This window comes from Aphelocoma coerulescens, chromosome 5 (genome assembly GCF_041296385.1).
Source record: "Aphelocoma coerulescens isolate FSJ_1873_10779 chromosome 5, UR_Acoe_1.0, whole genome shotgun sequence".
Taxonomy (NCBI): domain Eukaryota; kingdom Metazoa; phylum Chordata; class Aves; order Passeriformes; family Corvidae; genus Aphelocoma; species Aphelocoma coerulescens.
This window is the reverse complement of record NC_091019.1, coordinates 12,475,337-12,489,508: the sequence shown is the minus strand read 5'-3', so window position 1 is coordinate 12,489,508 and position 14,172 is coordinate 12,475,337. Positions and strand designations below refer to the sequence as shown.

At 40.2% G+C, this 14,172-nt stretch overlaps 1 long non-coding RNA gene across 3 annotated transcripts in view; it reads right to left on the bottom strand.

Annotated features, from left to right (window-relative positions):
* The window catches only part of LOC138110729 (uncharacterized), a 39,579-nt gene extending 27,120 nt beyond the window's left edge, over positions 1 to 12,459 (bottom strand). For all 3 annotated transcript variants that reach the window (XR_011151031.1, XR_011151033.1, XR_011151032.1), the window contains exon 1: positions 12,358 to 12,459. This is a non-coding gene — a long non-coding RNA (uncharacterized lncRNA). The remainder of the gene's footprint in view (positions 1 to 12,357) is intronic.
* Positions 12,460 to 14,172: the final 1,713 nt, after the last annotated feature.

Genomic DNA, 14,172 nt, shown 5'->3' with positions numbered 1-14,172 from the left:
AAAATCCAGAACAGTCAGATCTGCATCCCTTCAAACATTTTTTGTCAAATACACATCAGCCCAGCAAGCTCAGGCTTTCTAAGGCAGAATGTTTCTACAGAGGCACTTCAGCATCAGATTGTTCCTCACAGTATTGCAACTTCTCAAAGGTTTATTCTAAGCTGAATAACTAATAATTATGGAATAACCTCTCTGTGCTACCAGACATGCTGCACTTACTGTAGGAGTGAGTTACTGTCACCCAGAGGTTTCAGTAGCTTTGCTGTGATGAGAAGCAGAGCTCTGCCAGGTGAGTGAGACTCAGAAACAAGTGGTGACTAACAAACTCCAGAATAGTATTTAGAGAGTAGAAAATTGTCCTGGTTTCAGCTAGGATAAATACAAGGTAAGGGGGAGAAGATCAGATTTTAAATGGAATTGTTAGCTACCAGAGCGCACAAAGAATATTTCTCAGTGGTATCTGGTCTGTTTAGGAAGAAGGTGCTACTCAGCACCAGGTTTGCAGAATCACACTTTGGAGCACAGATAGCCCAAGCAAATTTGCCATTTGCATGGACCCTTCTTCCTAAGGGGAGGAGTATTTTACAAACCCTGCAAGGGGGTTCAGGGTTTCAGCTTTTTGTATTACAATCTTAGCACAAACTTGCAAAAATGAGAATCACCTCTGATTAGAGATACAGAATCTGTGATTTTTCCAAATTATAGAAAATTGCTTTTGCTGTCTACTGATCTTTCAATGCCCAAATACATCATTTAATGTATTATTCCCAAGAGGTATCATACTTGGCACGCGACCATACTAGAGTGGAAATTTCCCAACATACTAGATTGTATCAACACAATTTGTCATTGAGCAATAATTCTTTGCATGCAAATATCTGGATGGACTCCAATCAAAACTGTGTAAAACTCTAAACTACAAACATTTTAATCTTGCAGGCTGATGTGGAATGTTAGACTCCTGGCCTAGGCCTCCCTCGTCAGCATGTGCATTGCAACCAGTTTGCCTGTTACTGTGTGGCATTCATCATTAATGTTGCAAAGAGAGAAGAAAACCTCAGAAGGTTTTATTAAGATCTGCTTATCTAAAAGGAATAAACCAAAACCAACCACCACCATCAAAACCCAAACCAAAAATACTACTTCAGGTTTTCATGGCCACGGCCCTAAATATATGGCAAATGCACAGCTGTTGAATTTATCCCAGCATTCTCTCCCAATGAACATGTGTTTTCAGTCTGAGTTTTAAACATTTCCTTTTTCTTTACAGCTGTAAAACAATACTTTCTAATCAGAAGATGGTGGTAGAAAAGATATTCTATTTTTAAGACACTCTGGGAAAGTGAACTGGCTCAATCATCTGTGAGGACTGCCAGTGGTGCAATCCAAGATGACAACTTCAGTGTCAAAGTGTAAAAATGCTCACAACAACATTTAGCTAAGAATCTGGTTTATACCATCATCTCAAAATTTTCCCATCTTTTTTAGATGCTAGAGCATCAATCATGACAACTTACTATTTAGAAAATGTTGAAGTTAGAACATTCAAAACTCCATAAGTGTGGGAACATCATCCCCAAAAAAATTTTTAGATAATATAAAACTACAGCATCAATTGCTTTATTTACCACTGCATCTTCTCATTAGAACCTTCATATGAAACTACAACACAGCTGGCTTCATCCAAAGCCCTGAAAATCTGTAATTCATTGCCTGTGAGCTGGGGATTGGCTCACTGGGGACTCTTTCCACTGCAGCTTTTAAATAAGGATGTTAACTCTGTGGGCATTGAATGGCACCAGTGCCAAAGGGGAGCAGAGGTGCTCTCTGCTACACCTGGAACTGACTCATGTTAACATAGACAAAACTTAATTTTTCAGCCTCAACTAGAACTGGCAAAATTCAGTGCTGCTCTACCAGCAGTAGGAAGCAGAGCAGGCATGGGCAGTGCCACAGGGTGAAGAGAGAGGTGATGTGAAGCAGGGAGGGAAAGAACTCTTATGGGGCTTCTGGAGATCTGTGGGAAAGTAGAGGTGGAAGCAGCACCTGAACACTTCATGGGCACGAGAGCAAGGACAGACTTGACTGAAGATCCAAGTATGTATGTGGGTGGGGAAGGCAGCTGGGTGAAAGGAGGAGAGGGTTCCTAACAGAAAGGAGTCAGAAAGAAGAGCTGCCAGGTTGGCAGAAGAAGTGGTAGACAGGGAGGAGAGAATCTCTCTTCCTCTAGCTTACTGTTTCATGGGATACTATCAAAGCAAGGAGAGAAAGAAGAAAACTGAAACTGTTGAGTCCTTCCCCAATTAATACACTTTCTTACACCACTTAAACATGTATATTTTTCATTCAGAAGTTAAAGATCAGTTTCTTTATTATTCATAGTAATGGACACTTACAGTAATGAGAATGAACATTTATTGCAACTAATTTTTAAAAATACATGAAGTGTGTGTTTAAATTGTGGGGATTTTTTTTTCTCATGTTTATCACATCATCTCACGTGGAAGCCCAAAGCCTTCCCAAGAAGAAAGCCAGAAAACCCCCACAAAGTTCATTCTCTTTCCTCAGCTGAGAACTTCCTGAGAGAAAATATATGTTACCTTCGCCTCTAATACACACATGAAAATTCCCCTTTCTTCCCCCAGAAAAAGGTCTCAGGTAAGCATTATTCTCTGCCAGCATTCCTGCACCCCTTGCTGTCCCCTGCCTGAGCTGTGCCAACATCCCTGGCACTGCCATCACCCCCAGGGCTGCGTGGCAGCCGGCATGTCTGGCAGGGCACATGTCCCCAGCTCTGGCAGGCACAGCTATCTGATGGGGAACAGATTTTGTGTTCTGGGAGTATTTTTGTCCTGGATTTCCAGGGGCTGGGGAGTCTCTGGAGGGCTGGTGGGTTTTTTGTCTTTTGTGTTTGTTTTTTCCGTTTGTTTTTGTTTTTCAAACCTATCAGTATTTATTTAGTATAAGCTCTAAATTGCTTCACCCCCCTCTCCTCCCCTTTTCAGTATGCCTCTAGAGGCAACAAGCCAAAAAAGAATGATTGTTAGCTGCGCAACAATGTCATGCCTTAACATGCTTTTCTGTAATTTATAGTTTAACCAGCAGTCCTGTAGCCTATATTTTTAAATCAGCCTTTCCTCTGCCAAATTAAAAAAGAAAAAAAAAATTTGTACATTTAAATTTTTAAATTTTGAACAAGTTTTTAATATCTGCTCAGGAATTTTATTAGATTTAGCTTTATCGAAATAAAAAGGATTACAGGAACAAAGATGCTTATAAATACTTCCCTTACATAATTATGTAGGACAAAATTTATAAAAATACTTTGCTCCTATTCTCAAGTGAACAGTCACAGGGTCAATAAGGAAAAAGAAAATCTAACTTCCTTGTCACTTTAGCTTAAAAGACAGAAGAGCTATTCTGAACTCAGTGAGAATCTGAGCAGCACCACTCCATGAGTTATTACAGCCAGATTCAGAGCTAAATATTCCAGAACTCTGTCCACAATTATAATCTCCATTAATTCATATTTCTTGCATTAAAATAAACATGATTTCCCTGTAGGGGAGTCTAACATCTTTCATGTGGAAACTTCAGTATTTTGTTAGAGGATGGATCATTGAAGAGGAGACAATCTCTTAGGGTATCGTGTTAGTTTTACCCACCTAGTTCAAATTAATTACCTAGACTCCTTCTCAGGACATCCACCAAGCTGTCAGACAAAGAGAATGCTAAACAAAAGCCACTTTTCCACTTTTCCTACAGTGCAGCCTTGCAGGTCTCCAGGACTGGAAAGCTCCCAAAGCTGGCAGAAGATGCTGCTTCCATGCTGACAAAATAAGGCCTGATAATTGAATGAAGGGACCTGCCAGCCAGCTGATGGCAAGGGAAACTGTGCCATGTGACTCTCTCAGGGCAGCTTGGTGACAGTAAGAGCTGGCCAGAGATGGCCATGCAGCTTAGGAGGAAAGACCTGATTTTGCTAAAATGCTAATGCAATAAAGTCCTCAAGATACCAGAAATTTATAACTCCCCTCTGCCAAGGTTTATATATTAAGATTACTTTAACTGGTTCTTATTAGTCACAAATTTAATGAGTGACAGGACCCTCAAACTAAAACCTCAGAAAGCTTCACCTTTTGCAGAAAACCCCAATGAAACCAAACAGAACCCCCCCAAAAAGCCCAAACAAAATGAACACCACGTTTTAGCTCCCTACACTTCTCATGGAGAGCTCTGTTTAGGCACTGAGACTCACCCCAAGACAAGGTAATGGCTTTCTTCTTAAAACTCTTCCATGACAAGAAAAATGTATTTACACACATAATTAAGGAAGAAGAAACAAGGTTTCTGATCGTTTTAATACACAGCAAAGCATGGCAAGATACAAATTCTCCATAGGAAAGCAGCTATTTGAACCGTCCTCTCCTTATTGATACATTTGAAACAAATACAAGGAAGCATCAGACCTAAACTATGCCAAGCAAGAATAAAACTGCTTGTTACTTGTTTCTCAGAAAAGCATTTTGCTTGAAGCCTTGAACACAAGACTTCTTTGGGGTTTACGGGCATCACGTCATGGTCTCACCCGCGCAGTCTGTTTCTGGTGATGTCAGTGTCTTTGCAAGTGCTTATTAGGCAGGTTTTATCAATGGATTAAGAAGCAGCTCAGCTGCCAAGAGGAGCAAAATGAATTTTAGATCAAAGCATATAATCAACAGACATAACAGGTGACTAAGTACCATCTGTCAGCATCTCATTCTATGACACAGAAGGGGTACGTATATAAAAACAACGGTGCAGACATTATATACTTCCTCCCTCTTTTATTTTTTTTATTAGTATAATCACCTAGTGTCAGAGTTGAGCATGTGCCAGACAAATTAAGCCAGCCAGGGGCTAATACACAATACAGGCCAGGTCTGGAAGCATTTTCTTTTAAAATATTTGCGTTCCTGAACTGGCGTATCTTCTCTCAGTACATGGTGATGCTGACTTTTCTGAAATGTCCTGGTTTAGGCTTGTGCTGAAGGAGTTGCCATTCCACCCTAAGTCAGTCAGTTTGATTACTACAGATGCCAAATTGTTCTATTTTATTTAAACTAGTGAGAGAAGAGCAATTCAGTATATTTTCCAAAATAAATAACATGAAAAACAAGTGCAAATTTTCAGGCTTTAGTGGGTAATAAAGATAAATCACTCAGCACAGAGCTGACATAAAAAAATGCTACAGTTGCATAAAATCTTCTATTTATCTCATCTTGCAGATTAGAAAAGAAAATGGATTGGGAATGAGAAACAATAACTGTGTCAGTGTGAGTTTGGACGTTGCCACGAACAGTTTACTCATTCTCTTACAGCAGGGCATTCCCACACAGGAGATTTCTCCTATGACAGGTTTCTCAGCAATATCAGCCCTTAAACTCCAGTCTGCCCCAGCAGTTCTCTGGACTGGGCAAGACTCCAAGGCAGTTTTGTTCCTGAAAGCCCTCAATTTTATCCCAAGGCAGGGGAGCACAGTGCTTCTCTAGCCCAAATGTGCACTGACTTACAGCCTCCTCCTGAACAAACCCCGCTCCCTGCTCTCCAGGCCAAGCAGGGCACCTCTGAAAACCCTGCTCAGAAGACCTTGCCTTAGGGGATTCTAGAGCATGTTATGGCATAGATCTAATGGGAAGTCTAGACTCAGGCAACACTAGGAAAAATCCGACTAACTTCACCCAAGATTGTACTTTATGAGATGCTCAAACAAGAAAATGCAAGTCCAAGTTTACCACAGTAAAATGTTAAACTCCAAAAAGGGAAATGAAACAAGAGAAAGCAATACTTGCTTGTACTTCCCAGTAAGATCCCCTTTTCCCCCAGGATCTTGCTCGGCCCAAGCTCTTAGCTGTGTAGCTCCACCTGTGAGGATTTTCCTGAGCCACCTCTGTCCTTTGTTCAAGAGGAACCTCTTATCCCTCACCCTCCTCTCCAGCTTGACATTCAAAGCAGGAGCCCCATTTTGTTGGTGTTCCTGTTGCTGTACTTTGATGACACAGAGGTCTTCTCTGGAAGCAGCTCTGATGATCACACCTCCATCTCCATTCCCATCTCCCACACCCTTCCACTCCACCTGCAGTTAAATGCCTTCTCCCCCTTCCCCTTCCAAAGAGTTAAAGTTGTCATGTCTAATGCAATGATACATCCGTGGCTGTCTGGTGAAACTGTTCAAAACACCTTCAACTCTGTTCTCTCCCTGCCATACAGGTTGAGAAGGATTCCTAGCAGGAACACACTGCCCTGCCCCTGGTCTGACATCACACTAAGCAAGGCTAAGTAAAACCCACTTCAGACACATGAACTCAAATGTTTTCTCCCAGCCACCTTTCCTCAATTTTCTGTTGTCATTAGAGGCTCTTGCCATTACAGATAAGTATGCAAAATTTCATATTTTTGTATGAGTAATACTACAGACAAACAGGCAAAATTTCATCAAGGTGCAGGAGACTTTTACAAAAGTATACATCCAGCTCAAAAAAGACACCTGAAATTTGTGTGGGAAGGCAAAGATTGAGCGGCTTTTGGCTGCAGGGGGAAGCTGTCAGAGGATTCGGTTCCCTCTGCTTAAGAGCTTCACTTTGGGCTTCTGAGGGGAGGAAAGAAGATGGTGAAAAGGACAAAGACAGCAGTAGGCATTTCAGTGTAAGACAAAAAATCATCATGGAAAAGGCAAAGAGCCTCTTACAAACAGTGGCAAACACTGAGAACAGAATATTCCCATCAAAATGCAAAGCCACAGCAGGAGGACTGGAGGATGTTTCCTACTCGAATGTGAAAATCTCACTATAGTTTTTGTAGCTCAGACCAGTCAAATTAAAAAATATAACCTTTTCCATATGGCTGGTCATTTACTGTGGTTGATATTATAATACACATTACTATCTCAATTAACTTTTTTGGGTTTAATAAAACACCTTTTTGCAGTCTTATTTCCAGAGAAAAATAAAATTAATCTTCAGAAATTTGCAACAATTTTACCAATACACCTGCAGGTCAATTTCCAAGATCTACTCTATATTGAACAGAATATTCTGCTCATAAATACTTCCCCAATCCCCAAGAATTCCTTTCAAAACTAATTTACCTATTTTCCGAGCTAAAATAGAGTCAAATTGTAAAAGAATACCAAAAGAGTTTTAAGTTCTTCAAGCTGTTGGTCTGCTTAAGAAATCTTGATTACTAAAGGTAGAAAACCTCAGACTTCTGGATCTGGCAATAAATGTAAAAAATCAAGCAATTTACATTTCTTATAGTCTATATTAGTCTAAGATTATCTGTGATATTTTTCACTCCTTATTCACTCAGGCTACTGATCTACTACAGAAGACTGAGATGTAAAAGTCCAGCCTGGAAATTCAAAAATCAGATTTCACATCCCTAACTTAACTCCCACTCTTACAAACCAGCTCCCTACCCCATTCATGAGCACTTTACACAGGTCCCTCCTCAGGCATGGAGGGTGTTTTAAACTTCAAATTAATCCTCTCCTGATCTGGATTAATTGCTGTGGGAGCTTGCAAGTCTTTCTGAACACATTTGGCCAGCTGCTCAGACCCCACCAGTTTCCTTTATTTATTACTTAAAATTAAAAAGGAATGCCTGTCATGAATTAACCCTTTCCCTGCTAAATCACAGTTTTCCCTGCTGTGTTCATTCTGTTTGTACCCTGCATATAGGTATTGCTAAGCAGACAAGCAGATGTTTCCATACATGCTGGGGGGAACACTGCATCAAATCAACTGTAAAATGAGGTTTATGTTTATGTAAACTTGGAATTTTAGATGGAAAGATGCCTTAGTAACACATAGAAGAAGTGTCAAATCTAAGAAATAATCATATTGAAACTGGTTGAAACACTGAAAGAAGTCAAGATATTTAACATTACCCATCTTCCTTTGAATCAACATTATTACACCATAGAAGAGCTCAAAACTTGGGTTTCTGAAGTAGTTTTATGATTATTTGGGAATACTTAAGCTTAATGTGTCAAGAGGCCCCATTTTCCCAGTTCATGAAAAGCTAAGGATGTGTGACTGGCCTGTAGCCTCAGGCTGCAGGCACATGGCCTCTCCTGGCTCCAGACCACTCCTGATGCTGGAAAGGCTTTGCCTCTTAAGTTTTCCCTCACTGTTCCTCAGTGTTTTAATAGAGATTATGCCTTCCTCTCCCACTCTCCAATCACTGCAAGTTACTCAGTAAAAAAAAGCAACATGAAACCCTCAAAATTGAGTTAGATGGGTTCACTTCCATCACACTGAGGTGACTTCAGGGTAATGGAAGTCTCAGTGATGTTAGACAAAACCCAACTTGTTCAGTTAATATCTGTACTTTGTTCAGATATTTTTGAAAGTACTTTTTATATGATAGCAGAGGTGACAGCAATTTGGGGAGCTGGCATAGGCAGCTACAGAGCAACTGTGTTGTAGCCTGATCATTGCTGCTTTTAAGGACAAAAGCCACAAGCCACTGGCCAAAAGTACATGAGGATTTCAAACCCAGAGCTGGAGCTGGACTCAGCTCCACATCATCACCACCATCCCCGAGGAGCAGTGAGGAGATACAAACAGTGGTAGAGAAAACCACAGAAAAGTTCTTTTGTGATATCACAAAAGACCAAGCACAGACATTCCCACTTTTCTACAGGCTGCATGAAAACTCCTGCTTTATGAAAGACTTCCAGGAACAAAAACTGCACACACAAATGTATTTAATTCCCAGCTATTTTGAGGTGACTGAGCTCCTTCATGTTACGACAAGACAAGGATTGTGGTTTGTTTGTTTGTTTGTTTCAAAAAATTACTTTTGTCAGTTTCTGTCTGTAGGTCTCAAGCAGTTATTTTACATTTTTAGGTATCTAATCTTACATTTTTTCTCTTTCAAAAATCATCCCAGGTAAACATCAGCTGAAAGGGGACAGCAGAATGGCAAACTATCTCAAAAGTACTACAAGATTCTTCTGCCAAGAATTAGCACTTCCATCACCATTCAATTGCAAAATCACTCCCTTAAAATGACCAGAGTCTCAGAAATTATGTTTTAATGCCCTTTTCTTCCATTGTAGCCACGTGTATTTTATCTCTCCTCCTACCACACATACTGTCTCACCCCCTGCAGTATCCTGGCTCCTGCCCAGTGCATACATAACTATGGAACTTATCACTGTTTGATATTAGAGCATTGTAATTTAATTTTAAGAGCAGGCAGCAATGCAAATATTTGCAAAGCAAACCAAGAACAGCTACAAATAAAATTAGAAAATTTCAAAGAGCTGAACTTCTCTGTTCCATTCTAATCACAGAGAAGGCAGTAACTACAAATAACTTTTTCACACCAAAGCAGTAACTGTTCAGAAAATCAGATATCCTTGCTACAATCTGAATTTTCTGGAGGCATTGTGGGCATCCCTGTGCTCTCAAACAATCCTTTTGTACCAGCAGTTCTCAAGCTGGTTGAGGTGAAGACACACAGGTGCTCTTGTCACCATTTTCCCATGTTTCACTCTTTTCTACAATACTCAAAGTAACACAAAAGTACTCAGTAGGTATATCATCTTTCAGCAAAAATCTTGTTTTTATTCTCAGAACACTTCCAGAGCAGCTTCCAAGTACCAAAATAAAAAGAAAATCTTGTATAAGAAAAATTGCGAATAACTGTATATGAATAAACCTACTCGAAAGGAACATTTTAAGCCAAAACCATGGTGCTGAAATATAATTGCAAAACAAAGCCAGCTGATTTTGTCTATTAAAAACATCCCAGCCAGCACACAGAATAATTGCAAGGCACTTACAAGGCTTCCGGGTGATGTAAATACAACTTCAAAAAAATCAAAATAGAGCACACATTTAAAAAAAAATCAATAATATTATTATAGAAATTAATAATTTCCAAGTGCCAGCATTTTAAGCAAATGCTCATCTCTGCTGAATTTTCAGAGCTTGTATTGCAAACTGTTACTTCAAAATCAGAGTGTCTTTGTAAGGTTTGTTTGCCTGGATGGTACAGTGCCTACAGCTACTGTGCCATGGAACTGATGCTTTAAATAAAAAAAATATGCAAGATCTCACATGGCCTTTTTGATCTTGCAAATGTCAGACTTCAGGGCTGTGTGTTTTATCACCCTACAATTATAATTTATTTGAGGTTTTAATATTACTTATCAGTTAAGCAGCGGAAACCCGATCACAATTATGTTCTCAGCAGTACTATCTCGACATTGTGTGCCCTAACTGCTGCTTTCATTGTCTGCAAAACCACAATTCTTCCAAAATTTGTAACATCATCTGCCAGCTTCCTTGACTGGGTAACAACAAACGCACCGGCTCCAAGTACCTCAAATTCCTGTTTCCATTAAAGCCATGGAGCATTCTAAGTACATCTGCATGCTCAATTATAAAAATGAAACACTTTAAAATGAAATTTTAAGCAGACAACTTTGTTCTAAAAGGGGCCGAAAAGAACGTTTTAGGTTTTTTAAAACAAGGTCAGCACACTTTGCTTTTTAGCCTGCAAGTCAAATTACATGTATTCCCAATCAAGAATATTTTTATTTTCTATTCTGATCTAGCCCTTGAGTGAGTATTAGTCCATAAATCAGAAGACACTGTCCAAAAAGAAGCACAACAGACAAGAGTGCATGCGGTGTTCTCGGCAGCGCTGACCCTGAGGACACTCACTGCAGAGTTACCCCAGGATCCTATTTGGCTGCTGCCCTTTCTCACCCACAAACACAAAATTTCTTCCTTTCATGTTTAAAAGGACTAAAAACCTGAGGCTAAACACGGTTGTTGTTTGACCTCTCACACAATTTCCCCAATGAACTCACAAGGAAACAAACTTTCCCCACAATTCAGTGGGAAAAAAGCAGAAGGAAGCTTTGATTCTATTTTTCCTGTGCAAAAGAAAAGAGTTACATTCCCAGAAGCACCAGTGGTACAGGCAGGATCACCACTGAGGACTCAATAAGTCAAATAAATCTCTGTAATATAATGATTAAGACATAGGATTGGGCTATCCTGACTGAGACACGTTGCTCCCTCTTGGCAGCAGTAAAGGGAAAGGGCTGGGTTCAAGTCCTGTGATCTAGAATCTGTACTTTCTTTCATAGGTGAAGGGCTTGATTCCTTTACTCTTATTCACACTGAGCAGTACTCTTATTCTTCCAGGGGTTATTTGTAAACCAAGAAGGACAATGGAATTGGAGTCACTAGGTGGCATAGACAAAAAAGACACTTCATAATGCGAGTTTTCTATGAGTAGATAAATTCAAACAAGAATTTTTGCCTTAAAGACAGTCCAGACAATAGCTTTGGTGATTATTAATTGTGTCTTTCATGTGGAAGTGAACTCTGAAAACCAAACAGCAATTTAAATGTAAAAATTAAGTATTCCACTCTAGATAAGATCTTACTAGAGGGGGACTGGTTGACTTCTTACTATAATTTTTTTCTGTTTAACAAAGCCAGCCAAAGCCTCTTAAGTGCTCCCGCTGTTGCTTTTTATAAAAATAAACCAGTCTGTTATCATTCTAGCAATGCTCCCAAGACAAATTGCACCACTAATCATCCTGTGCCAGGAAAACTTCCTGCTGCAGATGTACAATTAATCAGAGCAGAAGTTCTACCCAATCTTCAAGGAAAGGTATTTCATGTGTGGTTACCCTGTGCAGAGCAGCTCTGGCACATACCCACAGGGCTGAGCACCAAAACCAGGAGTATTTGCCTTAACAGGGAGCTCTGTCCCAGATATTTAGCCCTGTTGGAATTACCTCCCTCTACGGGACATTCACTACAAACCACTTCTCAGAAAGGAGTAGGAACAAGGGAATTAACAGGGTTTAAAACCTTGATAGGAAATGGGTCTCACATACACAGCAGGATCAGGGGAATAAATGAAAAGGAAAAAAAAAAAAAATCTTAGTCTCATTTATACCTTGTTAAGAATTATTTCCTTCCACAATAAATATTTTCTAACAATATAAGCAACTGAGTTATTTGTGGTTTGGGGGTTTTCTTGTTTTATTTATTGGTAACTTTGACTTGGAATAATATTCAGCATACACCTTCTGAAAATTCACAGATTTCTTAAGAACGTCCCAGGAAATCAGGGAGATTTCATTTTTTTCCACTGAGTGATCTCAAACTGTAAAAAAAAATACGCAGTTTCTCCAAAGCTGATCTGCTCTCTAGCACTTAGAAAGAAGTAAGCACTCAGGCTCTTCAATTCCAGTCAAGAAGCAAATCCCAAAGAATGCAGCAAGCCCAAAACAAACACACATCCTAAGAGCTGAGTACACACACTGACTGCTCAACATACCTTGCAAGCACCCTAACAATTGTATTTTCTGGCGTTGGCAGAATACACAGCGATGTTTCTGCGTGACTGTTGTAACTTGCTCTGTAGCTCTGTGCCAAAACCAGAAACGTGGTAATGACATTGAATAGGTAATTAGTAACTATTAAAGCAGTATACAAACTAGGGCGTAGCCGAGGTGCGAGCATCTGTCTAAGCCACCTGGAGCGATTTGGCTTCCTAACAAAGCCCCAGAGATGGTGGTGCCTCTGTAAAAGTTTGTGTAAATCACTCGGACGGGCTATCAAAGCGTGAAACAAACCAGAATTTCATGTTAAATCCTATCACTCCAAAAATGCGAAGTAGGAGAACAATTTTATAGCTTTACTGCCCCTTAAACACTAACAAAGCCACACAAAATATAACACCACTGTGGATGGGGTTTCAAGGAAAATGGGCTTAGCACCGTTTGTTTTTTTTAATGTCAGGGATTTGAGGTACTCTGTAGACTTCTCCACTTTCAATTGACACGGGAGGAGTGGGTAAAGTGGTATTTGTGTGTCCCCATAAAACACACAAAGCTTTGCTTCCCTAGCCAGCAGCAGCCAGCTTGGCCCCGCAGCCATCAACTTTTTTTCACTCGGTACCAGCAGCTGCTGCAGAAAGGGGAATTCCACTTTCTTCCTCCTCCTCAATAACAGTGGATTTTTCTTTGCTTCTCCCCAGCTCAAAGAGGGAAGAGGCAGAGATGACAAACTTTTGTGAACGTAACTCAATGTTTATGTGATATTAGAAGTGATAATTGTCATGTTCCAAGAGGGTTAGTAGAGGATTGGTAATGGATGAATTCGTCACTGGTTAAGTCTCATACCAAACATTACCAGAAAAGAAATTCCCAGAGCTTGTTCATACTGGAGAATCTTTCTGTGCTTGAAGTAAGTTTGGGGACATAATATTGCTCAAGGAGTAATAACAAACCAAGATACATTCATTGTTTCAATCAGATGAAGACAAACCCAGACAGCCCTCAGAGCCTGAACCTTTCCCCTTCCACAAAACTGGATGCCAATTACAGATCACAGAGCCTATCCTTGATCCACAGGCACATGCCTGCACATCAGAATAAGATCAAGTAAACCAGCAAGTCAGGCCTTCCCAGCTGTAAGTAGGTCTCTGGATCCAAAGGCTGCCAAAAAAAGAAATCAAGCAGAGAGCTTTATGTGGACAGGGTACAGGAGGCAGGACTGTACAAAGCCTGGCAGGGAGGTTATGGGTTACAGAGCAAAGCTGTGGCACCAACACAGAGAGGTCCCCAGCTTGCAGCTGTCACTGCAAAGAGAAACATCCAAAATGCTGATGCTGACTTATCACACGTATGGAAAGCTGAGGAGGTTGGAAGGGTATAACAATCTGAGCAGGCAAAACATTCAGAGGTTTATTCTGCAATGACTCATGAACAAACACTGGAGAACTCTCTGAAACAAAGTCAGGACTCGTTACCCCATATAAACTTTTTACCACTACTATTTCCTGCACAACAGATTTTAGAGTTTGTTTTGAACTCTTTACAGCCCAGAAGTTATTCTAAAATGTACCTGAACAAACACAGCTCTACTGCAGATCAACTACTGGCTTCTCACACACTGTTTAATTTTCCAGCCCACTTCTTATTTTAATATAGTGCAAGCAATTATTCCAAAGAGGATCTATCTATCCATGGACACTTAACACAGCCATATGTCTGTGCTTGCACCTGAGCTACCCCAGCCTGTAGAAAGAGGGAGGCCATTTCAATAGAGCAAAGGGAAATAGACCAACACAGTTACTAAGGGCTAGCTC